General features: G+C 39.5%; 2 long non-coding RNA genes across 8 annotated transcripts in view; one reads left to right on the top strand and one right to left on the bottom strand.

Moving 5' to 3' along the window:
* Nucleotides 1–15,340, top strand: part of LOC106842021 (uncharacterized) — a 101,417-nt gene that overhangs the window by 38,609 nt on the left and 47,468 nt on the right. The window lies entirely within an intron of this gene.
* The window catches only part of LOC123281863 (uncharacterized), a 52,219-nt gene continuing 38,970 nt past the window's right edge, over nucleotides 2,092–15,340 (bottom strand). Inside the window, exon 7 of one of the 4 annotated variants that reach the window (XR_011506356.1) lies at nucleotides 2,092–4,165. This is a non-coding gene — a long non-coding RNA (uncharacterized lncRNA). The remainder of the gene's footprint in view (nucleotides 4,166–15,340) is intronic. The other 3 variants (XR_011506343.1, XR_011506349.1, XR_006521620.2) reach the window with 3 other exon arrangements.

Genomic DNA, 15,340 nt, shown 5'->3' with positions numbered 1-15,340 from the left:
ACAAAGTACAAGTAAACACACATATGCACACACAACACATATGCACATGTGCTCGCGCGCACACACACACACACACACTCCTTACTCAAAAAAGTAACCTGTCAGTAGCCTCTAATCCCAGCCTCTAACTATTGGATGAAAGTTGTGCCAATAAGATCCTCTCTCCCAGGTATTTGGAATTCGGGAATTTGGATGAGATGATTCAACACTGTTGAAAGTTTTCTCTTAAACTGAGATAGACGATCTTCAAGAGAGGCAAGGAGTGGGGAGAGGGAGAGAAGAAAAATTATGTATAATGCACCTTATAAAACTACCATTTTTAAAGGTGAAAAATGACTGAATATTGGCAATCATTCATCACAGCATCATATGTGCATATGCATGAGTGTTTATGTGATATGTATACATCTGTGTTTGTGTGTGTGTGTGTGTGTGTCTATGTGTATGTGTGTAGATAGAAAGAGAGAGAGAGAGAGAGAGAAGCAGTCTTCTTTTAGGTCCTGAGGAATATTACGGATCACTTCTAATAAATTCCTCTTATATCTTAAACCAATCTGAAGTGAATTTCTGTTCGCTTGCAACCAGAAGCTGCGTTATGTCACTAGATCCCCTCTCAAGGCAGGTTAGACAGATGTGAGCAGCCCCCACTGGCCCCATGAAGAACCCAGGGTGACCTCCTATTTGGGAAATGCTTGGATAGCTTGCTGGACATAGTCACTATCTTTCTCTGCTCTTCCTTTTCCTGGGGGGTCAAGGGGACTTGAAGTTCCTTCTTTAATTCAAGAGCCCTTCCAGTGCAGCTCATCCACTCAGTGTGGCCCCCAGGGGTCCCCGCAGTTACCCCGCTCATCTCCACCTGTTGTGGAGTCTCTGAGATTTGGCCTCTCTCCCAGAGCCACCTGCTCCAAGTACAGTTGGTCTTTCTTCTTTTCATTGTGACATGTCTAGTCTTTCTCTCTACTACCTCTTAGAATCATGCTCTGTGCTTATCTTAATAAACCACAACCAGATCTTAAGCAACCAGAAGATTGCTATCTTCTTAGATTTTTGTATTTTCACATTAAGAAATGTTTTTAAGTGACTAATGATGAGGAAGTCAAGTCAGCCACAGCCTTAGTCCCAGGTTCCCAGAGGAAATATTTTGGTGGTGCAATGTCCTTAACATTCTACCTCAAAGGTGAGTGTCTACCTTTGGCGACCTCAAAAATCTGGATATTTAATTAACAATGGTATGAATTTGTGTATGACAATTTCAAGCTGATGTTACCTATGCCATTCCTTCCCTCCACCCAACCATCGTCCCTCTATCTTAGTAGTGTGACAACCCTACTAAAAGTCTCCCATACCATGACAGGAGTAATAAAGAGCATGGATGTTTCTTCATATAAAACATTGTGGCAACTGGTGTTTTTCTTGCTGGGGTGAGGATACAGGTTCCTATCAAGTTGAAGAAGCATTGAAAGGTTGTTTGATTAAAGCAAGAATAATGCAGAGAAATGATAGAAGTCATTTTGACTGGAGAGTTGTAACAGCCATGCTCTCATGTAGGAAGAACAAAAAAAGATTTTGCCATCAATAAGACAAGTGAGAACGATAATCTTAGGAGGAAGTAAAAGATTGAGGAAGATGGAGCGAAATGAAGAGAAGTTTGTACCACTTTGGCTGTGGTATGACCAAATTTGGGTTTGCAGTTGCCTAAATTCAAGGGTTTATGGATATTCCGGAAAGACCTATTAAGGCCTATGATGCTTTCCTCTGGAAAATAGCTAAAAGGGGTGGAATCGGAGCAGTGACAGAGGGGACTAACCTTCACCTGGAAAGTTGTCTTCATTTTGAAGGACAGGCCATGTGAACCTATTACTATTTTTTTTTATTATTTTTTTTATTATTATTTTTTTTTTGAGGAAGATTATCCCTGAGCTAACATCTGCTGCCAATCCTCCTCTTTTTGCTGAGGAAGACTGGCCCTGAATTAACATCTGTGCTCATCCTCCTCCACTTCACATATGGGACACCTACCACAGCGTGGCTTGCCAAACAGTGCCATGTCCTCACCCGAGATTCGAACCGGCAAACCCCGGGCCACTGACGGGGAACATGCGAACTTAACCACTGTGCCACAGGGCTGGCCCCTAATTTATTTTTTAAAGCACACCTATAGGAGAAAAGGTCTAAAAGTTAATAAAGCAATGTAATATTTATTAATTAAATTGGTGGGAACTTGGGTGACTGTTACTATGTTTGTAATTTCTCAAAAAATTATTATTATTAAAGGGATTTGGTGCCATTAAGGAAGCACTTGCATTTGTTTAATCCAGGCCTCCACTCAAACTTAGAGCTAGCAATGTTCTTGGTGGAAGGAGAGAGGCTGGGAGTGAATCTGATTAAGTTTTTGTGTATTTGGAAGAAGACTGTCTCAGAGTGCATTCAATCAGAGGTCACTGTAAATATTTACTCTAGTATTTTAAAAAGGAGTTATGTGTTTGTAGGAGAGAAAATGGTTGGCTGGTTGAGATAAGTACACATTCTGTTTCTCTTGGGGCATCACACTCTGGGGGCACATCGCTCTGAGACAGTATGCCAATTAATAGGAACCACTGTTCGTTGATTGACACCAGACTGCTTCCAGGCAAATGGCCAAGGCTTAATTAACTGGCCTGTGTAGTTTTGTCAGACAAACCCACACGGATCAGCTCGTGCGCCTGCTTGGCTCCATTCGCGGTGCAGGCATAAACAAGCTGCTGATGCGGGTTTCGATGCTACTTTGCCCCAGCTAATTAGGGGAGAGCAGGCCAGCAGCACTCCCGGCCTCTCTGCTTCCCAGTAGGTTTTACGGTGAGTGGACTTGGCCTTAAGCTTGCCTGTGGATGCTTTAGAGACTTGAGACACCCCTCTAGTCTTTTCTACATCCGTGGTGGCCAAATGCTGGCCACACCTTTCCGCCTGAATCCTATGACTGCCCAGGGTTTCTCTACCCCCATTCAGGGCCCTGACCCCATGGCACAGACCTGACTGTTACCCCACTGGAATGGGATTCTACTTCTTGCCGTATTTCTGCCTGTCCATCCCTGGGTAACTGGGAAACTTCTGCTCTTCCGTCTGTGGCTCAAATGGACTTTTGGGCATGACTCAGCTTAGGTTGGGGAATCCCATTCTGTCCACTTTGCACTATCAGAACTGGGCTCCATCCCGTGCATTGCTCTCCCTGGACTCCTGAGGTTTGGCTTAGACATGGATGACTCTGCTGTGTCCCTGTTGGGACTTTTGATCCCTCTGTTCATTTTCTTTTGTGGTGCTCACCGTCCTCCTCATGCTCCTGCCCAGCAGGTAACACAACCGGATCCCATTCTCTCCCTCCCTAAGAGGTAGTCGTGACAAAACCTGGCCACCGACTACAGTCATCACAGGCTTTATCACTTAACTCTGCAGATAATACAGGGAGCAGAAGGAGTTAGAAGTTACTTCTCCACCAGGAGAACCTGGAAACTGGTTCTCCTATTGCCGAGGGCTGATGACCTCCACGGGGGTTTAGGGCCATGACACAATAATAAATCATTTACTTTTCTTGCTAAAATTAAAAATAATGCCTACAAAGAGGGAAGACAAATGTGTATTTATTTTTGATTTCTAGATGATCTTAAAACTGGTTTTCTGGGCGCTTTGTATTGTGAGTGCTATATCTTGCACAATGTATAAGTATGTAGGTAAATATATGTAGTTATGTATTACTTAATATATGTGTTATATTTTACAGGGAATATTCATTTTTTCGGGGAAGTTTTGGTGCATGATAATTTTTGGTTTGGAGGTAACTTGTTGGGGTTTCTAACTTAGAGTGTGTCATCATAATAAACGTTCCATTTTTTCCAAGGTTTTCCAGGGTTTTATTCTTAGGACTCTTGTGACCTTCTGTGGTAAGAGACTAGGTTTTCCAGTTCTGAAGAAGATTCGATTTATAGTTATTTATTAAGCATTTGGCAAATTAAAATATTCCTAACTTCAGGAGACTATCCCTCTTGAGAACATCACAAACAGTTCCCTCATCACTCCAGACAGGCATGGTCTGTGGTCTATATCTTCCGTTCCTAAGGACGAATTCTCAGTCTTCTTTCCACTCATGTTTGATTGATGTGGCAAATCCCCACTGTGGATTTATAGAGGGTCCCTGTGAAAGACATTTATTTAAATTATGTTTGGTTTAGTTTTTTAAAATATGCTATTTTTAAATTGCAGTACTTCACGTGAATTATGTACAAGTGATTTCTTTGCAAAAACACAATGGTTACAACACGTTACATATTATCGTTGAGATGCTGCAAGACATGGTTTTGTTAATACAACTTAAAGTTAAGGATCCACGTTTGATCTGTGTGTTTTTAGAGTAACAACAGCAGGACCTGAGCTTCCAAGCAGTGATGGAAATTTTGATGTTTTGTTAAGCAAACTCCATCAAACATTAGCTCTCTATTTTCTAGAAAAGCACCTTTCTAGGGAATGGATACAACGTCCCTTTTCTCCATCTACCATTGCCACTTATTCTGCGGACAACACTATCACAACGTGTATTCAACAGGTAGAGCTGCCATTTTTATATTATTTAATTGCAACTCATGCTTATGAATTTTTGCTTGCTTTTCCAGAATTATAGCCCCAAGTTATAAGCAGATTTGGTTGAGGTTCTAAATCTTCTGCAGATAACGTTTCTTTGAGAGAATTTGGCTCTAAGAGAGAGGCTCAAAGGCCCTATTTGCTAATGGTTTCAGTGCTTGCTGCTCCCTTAGCCTCACAGTAAATGTTTTCTCTGTTCTAAATATTATTAATCAATGGGAAGTACCATAGAACTAAGTTCAATGCTGTACAAATTCTCAGCCGTGTTAATTCAGCAAAGTTAGACTTTTTTACCCTAGAGGAACCTGGATCCCATCATTGCTATGTCTCTCTCTTATTGGGGAAGGTGGTAGACATCTGCAAACTCCATAATTAATCTCTCTCTGTGCTCAGTGATGGGTAGGAATTGCGTTTTTGTGGAATGGTGAGAGATAACCTGTGAGAACACAGGTTAATTATTTCTTTTCTGCTGTCTTCTAGAATCACACTAGTGTTTTAATAACTACAACTTTTTTCTGTGAGAGGTCCTTTGGGACTTGATATTGACAATAAAATAACCTAGCTTCTTTTCAACAATAATTGTGGAGATAATTGTACAGCAAAGAGGTGCCATAAAAAGGTTGCCTGGTCATCACCATAATCCCACCCATTGCTGTCTTGTTCCCAGAGTCTCCAGTTTGGCATTAATAACATTGATAACATGACTTCACTCTGTTCCCTTTCCTTATGATAATCTGGAAGTCTTGATCCTAAAACCAAGCCTAATGGATTGTCAAGAAGCCAGAATAATGACATTTTATTCCCTTATTATAATTTGTTTTCAGGAATCATATTTTTAATTATTTGCACGAATAATGCCATTATGTATTCATGCCAATACAATTCTGATAATTAATTTACATGATGGAAATTTCTTAATGATTTTGATGTCAATGTTAATAGCAACATCTGAGAGTTGATCTGGGGATGTTGACATAAATTTAACTTTTAATACATTATTGCCAACACCACCAGCAGTATAAAATTACTTTGCAAGAAAAGAAAAAAATCCACTGGGGAAGAATTTCAAGGAAAAAGAAAGTGAACCTTCCTCAGTGTCCAGAACAAAATACATGCACTCAGATGTGAAAACTGACTTACTTGGACACAGGCTGGGGAAAATGAGGCTGTTGAAAGCTTGTAGTTTCCTTCAGAAGAGCTTGCTGTGAAAATAACGTACGTGCTGGAAGAAATGGCTCATCAAGCCAATTTTTGTGTTTTGTTTTCATAATATTTTTTCCTTAAAAATCTTTCAAAAAATTTTGGAAGCCCTTGTTGGCTACTTCTGTGTTTTTTTTTTTTTTTTGTGGATTGCTAATTTGAATATTACTTGAAAATTTTAACGGGTTAAATGATAGGCCATTGTTATTTTAACGCAAAGAACAAAAAAACATTGTGTTTGTGGATGACAAGGTCTATTTTCGTCCATTTCAGCCAGTTAAATGGCTGAGGGGCTAAAATCCATACTAAGAGAGTGGACCCTGTTGGTTATGCTATCTTCTCCTCAGGTAACGCAGAAGAATCCACAGAAAAGACACTCTTCAGTTTACAGAGTGGGAGGGAATTATACAGCCTCAGAGAGTTCATCTTAGAGTTGAGAGTTGTAAATGGCAAATAGGACCCCTCCCACTCAGATTCATATGAATATTCACACACACACGTAGTATGTATATGCAGCTGTTCCTCCAGGCTCACACTTCATCTACAAAACAAGCCACCATCTTGCCTAATGTGGCGCTGACACTGTACAAAATGCTCAGGGCTACATAATATATGATGTCCAGCTCTTTTCTGTTCGTCTCATATCACTACCATGGCTCTTAAGTTCTTTAGAGAAATTAGTTTTCAAATATTCAGACCCTTGAATAAGGTAAGCCTTGGGAACTAATGAAAAATTTCAAGGCCACTGGTAATTTTAATTTGCTTTTGGCTTTTGAAATGTATTACGGTTGCCTATGCAGATGGAAAAAACCATCACGCCACGTTCTGTTCAGGAGTTTGGTTATTTCAGGTCATCTGGAATGAGGAAAGGGAGGAAGGGAAGTAGCTGACCAGCAAATAACAGATATTTTTGTCTGCTCAAACAGTTTCCACATCCCCGACATCGACAACAGCGATAGTGTCCCCCATTAGCCTTGAGCTAACTGATCTTAGCTGTTTGTGTGTGAAAAGTGGTTTTCCTAGGGCAGTAATTAGTATGGAGCAGATATGAAATACAGTTTATTTCACGTCTCTCCTGGCTGGATACAGTCTGACTGCTTATCAAAAGCAGAAAGCATTCACTGTCACTATCTTCACCTCTTTATCCTTCTCCACTTTCACTTCTAGAAAAAAACTAGAAAAAAGAAAGAGTGGAAAGAGATTGGAATATGTAGAAGAAGGACAAGCTAATCCATATAAGCTGCACAACCGAGCTGGCTCTGCAAACTTGACCTTAACAGATAGTTTGAGAGTGCATATTTTGATTGGTTGGTTAAAAAACTTCACAGCTACTGAGAACTGAAACAAGATTTTGGATGTTTCTGAACAAAAACTATGCATTATGTGATTTGTCAGAATTTACTAAAAAAGTGTGAAATCACTTCCTATGGGCTTTCTTGCAATAGAAATGATCCTAATGATTTAAAAATATATTCCTCTGGGCGTTATGCACTACGTAATTAAAGGAAAAGAACTTATAATTGACGCTTGGTCAAACTGATAACTTTTCAACATTGTCATGCTACATTTTAACTCCTTCATGTTATTGATTTCTAATTGCTTTGAAAATCTATTATGCTTATGAATATGGTATATAGTTCTTTATTGCATAAAAACTTAGAAATATGCTTTGGCTAAATTATGAATCACATATTACAAGTAACAGTGGACATTTTTACTTTGGATTTTCACACATACGCTATTTGCAGTTGTTTACATATGTTAGAATCCCTTGCATTTAAATAGCTCATTATGTAAATATTTAGGAAATACTTGGATATTTATTTTCATGGAAATTTCCACTCAATCACTGAACTAAGACGATACCTTAGTGTTGGCTGCTATATTGCATGTTCAGGAAACACATAATACAAAAAACTAAACCAAATTGCTCTTAACTTTTGAAACTAAAGAAATAATGTTCATCTTTCAAATACATAGAATTAGCAGGTCCTATGGACTCAAAGAATTATGGTGATGGGTCCCTAGGTAACCAGCCTCTGCTTTGCTTATCTTCTGGCTAGGAAAGCTCCCATTTTCCATGGGGCAGTGGAATCTTGGCAGCAGAGGAGTTAATTTTTGTGAGTTTATGGGCTGTGCAATGTGTTCGTGTCTCAGGTGGTCTTAGTACTGAATCTACTCTTGGATTTCCTTACCTGAGCTCCCCAAAGCCAGTAATAGCCCTGATAAACTGGGGCCAATGACTTGGTTTGCAGATCGTTACTAATCCCATACCTAGGCAAGTGAAGTTGATCTCACTCACTCTTTGAGAATTGCCTACTGGCCTTTTGAATTTATTCATGTACTCAGGCCAGCTGCAGAGTGACATCAGCTTTGGGAAATCCAGCCACTGACTCAGAAAGGGGCCCGGGGAAGCGGCAGATCAAGTGGATTTAGAACCGCTCTGGAGAATTGAACAGTTCATGAGTCAAGGGCTAGGACTTGGATCCAGGAAACTGGAGTTCTTGTCCAGGAATTAGCCCGTAAGCTTCACAATTCACTCAGCCTCTATGAGCCTTGATTCTCTTATCAACAGAACCAGGGGAGCAATAAAGGCCTCCTGAGTTCTTTTGCATTCTAATGTTCTCTGATTTTGTCTTTTAGCTAAACTGTGATTATACCAAAAAATTAAAAATGAAAACCACTGGGAGTGGTGAAAATCAAAACACCCCATTCTAAGTCAATTCTAGAAAAGATATTTTGAAAAGAAAGGCAAGATGGGACAAAGAGGGACAGTATAAATGTGCCAGTGTCCAAAAGAGAGCAGCATTTTGCTCTGAGGACTCAAAAATATTAATAGTTTATCTGAAAGGTAAACTATTGAGCGAGGTGATCTATGGAAAGTGCCCACAGAGCAAATGCTCCCAAATGGTAGTTCTGGTTATCATCTTCATCATGGAGAAGACGAGGCAAGAGTTTCACTTTAAAAATGATTAAGTTCCCTCTCTAAACACACACACACACACACACTCTTTTTTCCCCCAGTCTGGCTGCTCAGGTTGACTTCCCTGTTAATAATTGAAACCTTCTGCAGGAAACTGTCATGCCTTGTTAAACTGGCGCATTTGGTATTATATTTAGTAAAAAATATTTAACTTTGTTTTAAGTCTCCTGTGCTTTTGATTAGCGTATTCCAGTTGCCCCAAAACTCAGACATAGTGGAAAGCAACAACCTTGAGTCACCCTAATGACCCTTGACACCTCCTTTGTGTACCCACATCGTGTAAGGGTCAGGAGAAAGACCACTCTGAGATCCAGCCAGGAAATAGGTGGGAGCCGGTAGCTGAAAGAATATGAACAACGTACTACAGTGGCCCAGGATAATAGAATCAGGAGAATTTTCAGCCCCAAGAAAATAGAAAATGACAGTTAATTTTTGATTGGAGTTTTGATTACTTTGAAAAGCCAGCCAAATCTTCAGCCCTTGTTAGTTAGAAGTAAATTGGTGAAAGGATGGGATTGCATGTGGGGAGAGGGCAAGGAGACACAAGAAAAGTACTAAAATGCTTCTGCCCAATCGCCACACTTCAACAGTTTACTAAAGAATCTTCTTCAAATGCAAAGATTCCATCGGAGAATAATGGAATTATTTTAATTGTGCAAACATTTGAAAGCTTCCTCTGATTACTGCTTTCTGCCTTTCTTTTTCTCCAGGTCCCTCACCGGCTGTCTTCTTGCCTTATTATCAAGTTTCTTGGGAGCATGGTCTGAATTTTCCCTCTGTTCCTACTTAACCCTTGTTATCTGGCTTTCTCCTTCATTTGAGTACAAAGTCTCTCTAAAACACTCATGACTTCCTACTTTTCATATCTTGTCTTTTCTCTAGATCTCGCCTTCTTCCTATTACTCGATCACATTTGACACATGGAACCACTCCATTTCTAGATTTCTCTTGACCCTTAGGGTCTTGACATCCTACAGTCCTGCCTCTCCATCTTCTCTGAATGAATCCCATACTTTACTGGCTCTTCCTCCAGGCAGCTCCAAAATGTAGGGATGCTCTCCCTTGAGTTTCTGATTTTCTTATTCCATTACTTACTTATCCCCTTGGCGATCTCAACTAGTTCCTATAACTTCAATTCTCCCAAATCTATATAGACCACTCTATTATCTGTCTCTCTAGCTTTTGTAGCTCTCAAAGCTACGACACTCCAAATCTATATTTTAAGCCTCCCATGAGGCATGAGATGTGCTACTATCATATCAAACTCTAATGTGGCAGTGGAGATGAAAATTAGAGAAAACATTTGATGGACAGTCAGAGTGTTTAGAACTTTGAAAGTGATTGGATGTGAAAGATGAAGGAGAAGGAACGGTAGGAGACAACCTGCTGTGTGGAATCTAAGTGAGTGGTGGGCCTTGACTTTGGGCCTCTCCTCTCTTTTTTTTTTTAAGACTGATATCTTTCTTGAAGATCTCGTTCACTCCTTCAGTGCAACCCCTATGCAGATGATTAATAGACTTCTCTCTCAATATGACTCTTATCTGAGTTCCAGCTCTATGGCAGCAGCTGCCGGCTTGACATTGATGCTATGTTCTCTTGACAGTTTAAATGCAATACATCCACAATGTAATTCATTATGTTCCTTCTCAAATTTTATTTCTTTTTAACACTTATGACAGTGGCCTCATAATCATCGTAACTGCCCAGGTTTGAAACGTGAAATTCTTATCTGTTTACTTGGTCATTTAATCCTATACTTTATGTGAAATGATGGTTGACTTTTCAGGTTTTGCCTCTATAAGATTCCTCACATCTGTTTCTTCTTCACGATTTCCAGTGTCACTGCCTTGGCTTGACCCCTTTATAGCAGGTTGGATTATTGATTGGACTGTTCACTCTTTCCTGCTTGTTTTCATGGGAGAGGTAGACATCCCTACTCTGTTAACCCTGGGCTTGAACGAGTGACCTGTTTAACCAATGGGATGTTAGAAGATTGGACTCCATAGAGCTTGAAATGTGCTTACACAATTGTGCTTGTGCTCTTGTGCACCTGTCCTTGTGCTTCTGGTCTTAAGTGTCTGCCCTCGCCAGGAAAAGACTGGCGTGAGTTAGCCCACTGGTCCTGGGAGAGGGGTGTTGGCCCCACAGAAGCCCTGATCAGCTGACCCCAGGCAACCTGCAGGTTTGTGACCTAAATAAAGGTTTATTGTTATTCACTGCTGTTAATTTTGCTGTTGTTTGTTACACAGCATTATTGTGGCCATAGTTAACTGGCATACCTCTGTTTCTATTCTAATATTCCCTGCTTCTAATTCTGTCTTCTCTCTGTCTCAACTCCAACCTCTATTTCATACTTGGTAGACTGCTATTCTGAAGCATATTCGTAGTCATAGTCTTCAGAAGAAGCTCAACAACTTTCAGGGGCTCCCTATTTCTTATTGTGTGATCCACCTTCCACAGCTTGGCAGTGAGGGCCCTGCACAGTACGGCTTATCCTCCATTTCAGGGTTCAATTCACTCTCTTTATCTGTACGTAGTCTATAGTCAAACCGAAGTGCTTACACACTCAAAATACACCCAAGGTTTTTGCTTGATGTGTCTCTCCTCTATTTGTTTCATTAGCTCAGATTGTCTGTCTCATTTTTTGTCAAACTTGGGAATCCTAAACATCTTTCAAGATAAATCCTTGGCACCATCTCTCCACAAATTCTTTGCCATTCTTTCAACTCCGTGCGTGTTGTAATCTTTTCCTCTTTTCAATACTATTCTAATTTTCTCTTTTATTTATGACACTCACTTTTTTTGCATGCTTGCCTTCTTCCTGTTTCTCCATCACTCCCACTTTACCCCACCCAAACCCTCTTCTAAGCTTGAGTGTAAGCCCCCTCCTTTTTTGTCTTTTCTGTGGTTTGAAAGTCAGTGCTTTACAAAGTAGGGTCTCAACTTTTATTTGAATTGAGTTGAAAAAAAATAGTTTGTATTTTCCCCAGTCCCTAAAAAAAATCACCTGCAGTAATAGAATGACATTTTAAATTGGTTTGTGGTTGTGGGGAAGATACCATATGCTGTGAGTAAGTAATTCCATGTCTGGGATGATTCACTTTAGGAGGGAGCTTAGCATAGTCATGGGTCTGTATCAAGTGTTGGGGAACCTCAGAGTTGGGCAGAGAGAATGCCAGGACTTGGTGTGGTATAGAAAGACAAGCCTCTGTCTATCTGCCATGTCCTTCTGGATCAATGTTTACCCCAGGAATGGAAGCAGCAGTTTCTATAAAACTGGAAACTATCTCCAGATCAAATTCGATTCTTTAGAAAACTGCGTCCATTCATTTGATTAATCATTTTTTGCTTATTGTTACTTTGCCACATTCAGTCTAAAAGTAGAGATGCGTTGTAATTTTAATCTAAATATTCTGAGATACCAGGAATCTTATGAAAACTTTAAGCATGGCAATATGTACTGCCTTGCTACATTCCTTGGGACATCTAAAGGAGAAAGTTTTACCCAGAACTAGGGATCAAGGGTATATAAATAGAGGTCCCAGTAAAGGTAATGGTCAGAGCAGCTAAGATTCAACCACTTGTCTCTAGAAAATCCAAACCACTCTTTTTGTCTTCCACAAAGTGGGAAATGGCTGTTGTATGATTTGGTGAAATCATTTGGGCTCTTAGTAATGCCTGGAACACTTTTTCTGGATTAGTTATGTCAGTCCGTCATTACCTTTGTTCCTTACCAATGATTAACCAAACATTTCATCAGGCATTATTTTGCTACATGAGGACTTAAAACTTTCACCATGCTTTAGGAGACTGCTTGAGTCTTAGAAAATTGGAGCAAATGATTCACTCTCTATGAGAGGAGATTGAGATCAGGTTGGCATCGAAAGCAGCTGAAATCCTTGACCGGAAGCCATCCACAGCCCCATCCCCTCACCTTACTCACCGCAGCCGACAAACTGTCATCCCGATCTCGAGTCCAGGTTCCTTCCTCACTGGAGGTTAATTTCATGCAACGCTTAAAGCAGATGCAGACATTTTGAAATCCAAAGCGGGCTAACCCAATCACTGTGGCTGATTCTTATACTCTTTGGAAAGGCACAGGTTTATAAATGAACAGTTTTATAACTGCTCACTTATTATTCTGGCCACCATGTCAATTTTGATTATTGTGCAAAAAATAAAAATGCCTGCTTCTGTTTTGTAGATTTACCAGCCATGCTCAATAGCAGAAAATTGTCAAGTGGTTGGATAGGTGTGTTTCTATATAGAAGTGGTTGGCTTATTAAATTATGTATTTCTGTAATATATTGTGACTTTAAGTGACTCTCCTTAAAAATATATATATATACACATATATGTAAATATATACACACACACACACATATATATATTTATATATATATTTTTATATATATATATTTTTTGCTTATTGTTACATGCACACATCACACGCTCAGGAATGCATAAATACTTAACTTTATATTTTTATCACTATTATTTGTAAATAGGAAATGAAGTTACAATCCTTGAAATTATAATGGCAAGCACACAAAGACACAGTTGCTGGCACAGAATTCAATTAACAGATAGCAATCACCCTTGGGTGACTGTGTGAGGTAGAAATATACAGGCATGCTAATAAGTAATATCTTAAAGCCACAACGTTTATCAGCCAGCAGCCAGACATGGGCACAAGTGTGGGCAGACAGCGTTGCTCTAGGATATTTAATAAAAATCAGCTCTCTCCATTTAAGGATTTGTGTTTAATCATTCAGCAACATTTTAAAACATCCCGGTTGGCAAGCTTTTCAAATGGAACTGCTTCGGTCAGAAAATGCAAGGAGTTATTTTGCTTTTGATTGAGAGACGATTGAGAGGGATGGGAGGGTCGGGAATAAGGAGTTTAGGAATAATCAATCTGTGTTTGTATTTTAAAATGTTTTTCCTTGTCATTTTCTGACCTTTGAGCTACGTTAGTGAGCATCTGCTCCGTGAATCATAGCTTTATCTAAGGAAACATACAGAAGGCATTCATTAATGCAGAATAGCCAGATGACTGACTCTCTGCAAAATAACATTTTCCCTAGGCAGCTTAGGATGGCTTATAGCTACTATATTGTTCTTGAATTTTAGTTAAAGATGAACACAGGGAGTGCTCAGAAACTGGAAGCTGTTTTATTTTATTTTATATGTATGTGGAGATATTTCTATACTAGGTCAAGGAAATTCTTTAAGTGCCTTTCAAGATATTTTGTAATGCACACAAGCAAAGAGCAAGAAAAGGTTGTGATAAGATGGGGAATAGTGTAGCTTTCTAGAAGGAGAGTGTGCCTTTATCAAAAGAATGTGACCCCTAGTATCGGACAAAAAGGAAAATTGTCTTATATTGGAATAAATCAGAAGCCATGTTTATGATTGCCAAGATTGAAATCTTCACCACACAGAAACGATTCAAGAACAGCAAATCTATTGGCATCTGGGTCATGCAATTTGCCTGGAGGTGTTATGTCGTATTTGCTACAAGCAGATGCCTGGGGGAATCTGACTGCTTAGCAGATGGCTCTGCTGGGACAGCATCTCCCACATTTGGTTCCTTGAATCAATCAAATTTTCTGTAAAGCTCTTAGTTCTTCAAAGCAGAGGTAAGGAAGGAGAGGAAAGATGAGAATAAAGAATAACATCCCTACAGGTACAGCTAAGGAAAGTACGAATAGATTCTGCCTAAATCGTACTTCTCAAGGACTGAGATCTTTTTGACTATTTCTCCTTTTAGATTCAAGCTTTTATTTTTTCAAAGTGAAAAAATAAAAACAAAAAAACGAGCAGAAGTGGTTGTGAAGTCCAGACACTTAATACTTTCTGAGCGAGTGGAATTTTAAGCATGCAGATTTGGTAGCAATATGAAAATGGCACTATTCATTTAAGACTGAACAATTCTTTGTGATTTCCGCCCTTAGCTGACCAAGAACCAACTTCTGAGAGCCGAGACTCTGCTATTAGCCCTGTGGTGCTCAGTGGCTGCTTCCTCACTGTAAGGACTAAGTTTTTGTCCCGAGAGATTCCCCTGTCTACAAATAACCTCAAAATTATGCCTGAAAAAGAGAATCTATCTCTGAAGGAAGTGGGTCAGCACTGGAGAGAAACCATCAATGCAGGGCCAACATCTTATTCCAACTTCAGTGGTTTTCTCTTCTGTCATGTAAATATGGTTGCATGAACTCAGAATTTACTCCCCTGATGTCTAGAAAGACACATTCTCACCAAATTTGATGACAGTGGATTGTGCTTAATCCCAAATTTTAACAGAATCTCTTAAACTTGCCATTTACAATTCAACAAAAAATAATGCTGTTGGTAGATTGAAAGTACTATAAAGGCTCAAGTATTTATGTGTAAGAGAAGTATTTCTGTGTAAGAGAAGTGTTTATAAATTTTATAGAAAATGGACTAGAGTCCCTGCAGATTCTTTTCCATTTCCTCAACATGCCTAAGTTTTAATTACATCAAGAAATACTCATTTCCTACAAGTCTTCCTACATGAACGTTGCA

Source organism: Equus asinus, chromosome 1 (assembly GCF_041296235.1).
Source record: "Equus asinus isolate D_3611 breed Donkey chromosome 1, EquAss-T2T_v2, whole genome shotgun sequence".
Taxonomy (NCBI): domain Eukaryota; kingdom Metazoa; phylum Chordata; class Mammalia; order Perissodactyla; family Equidae; genus Equus; species Equus asinus.
This window is presented reverse-complemented; position numbering and strand designations above follow the sequence as displayed.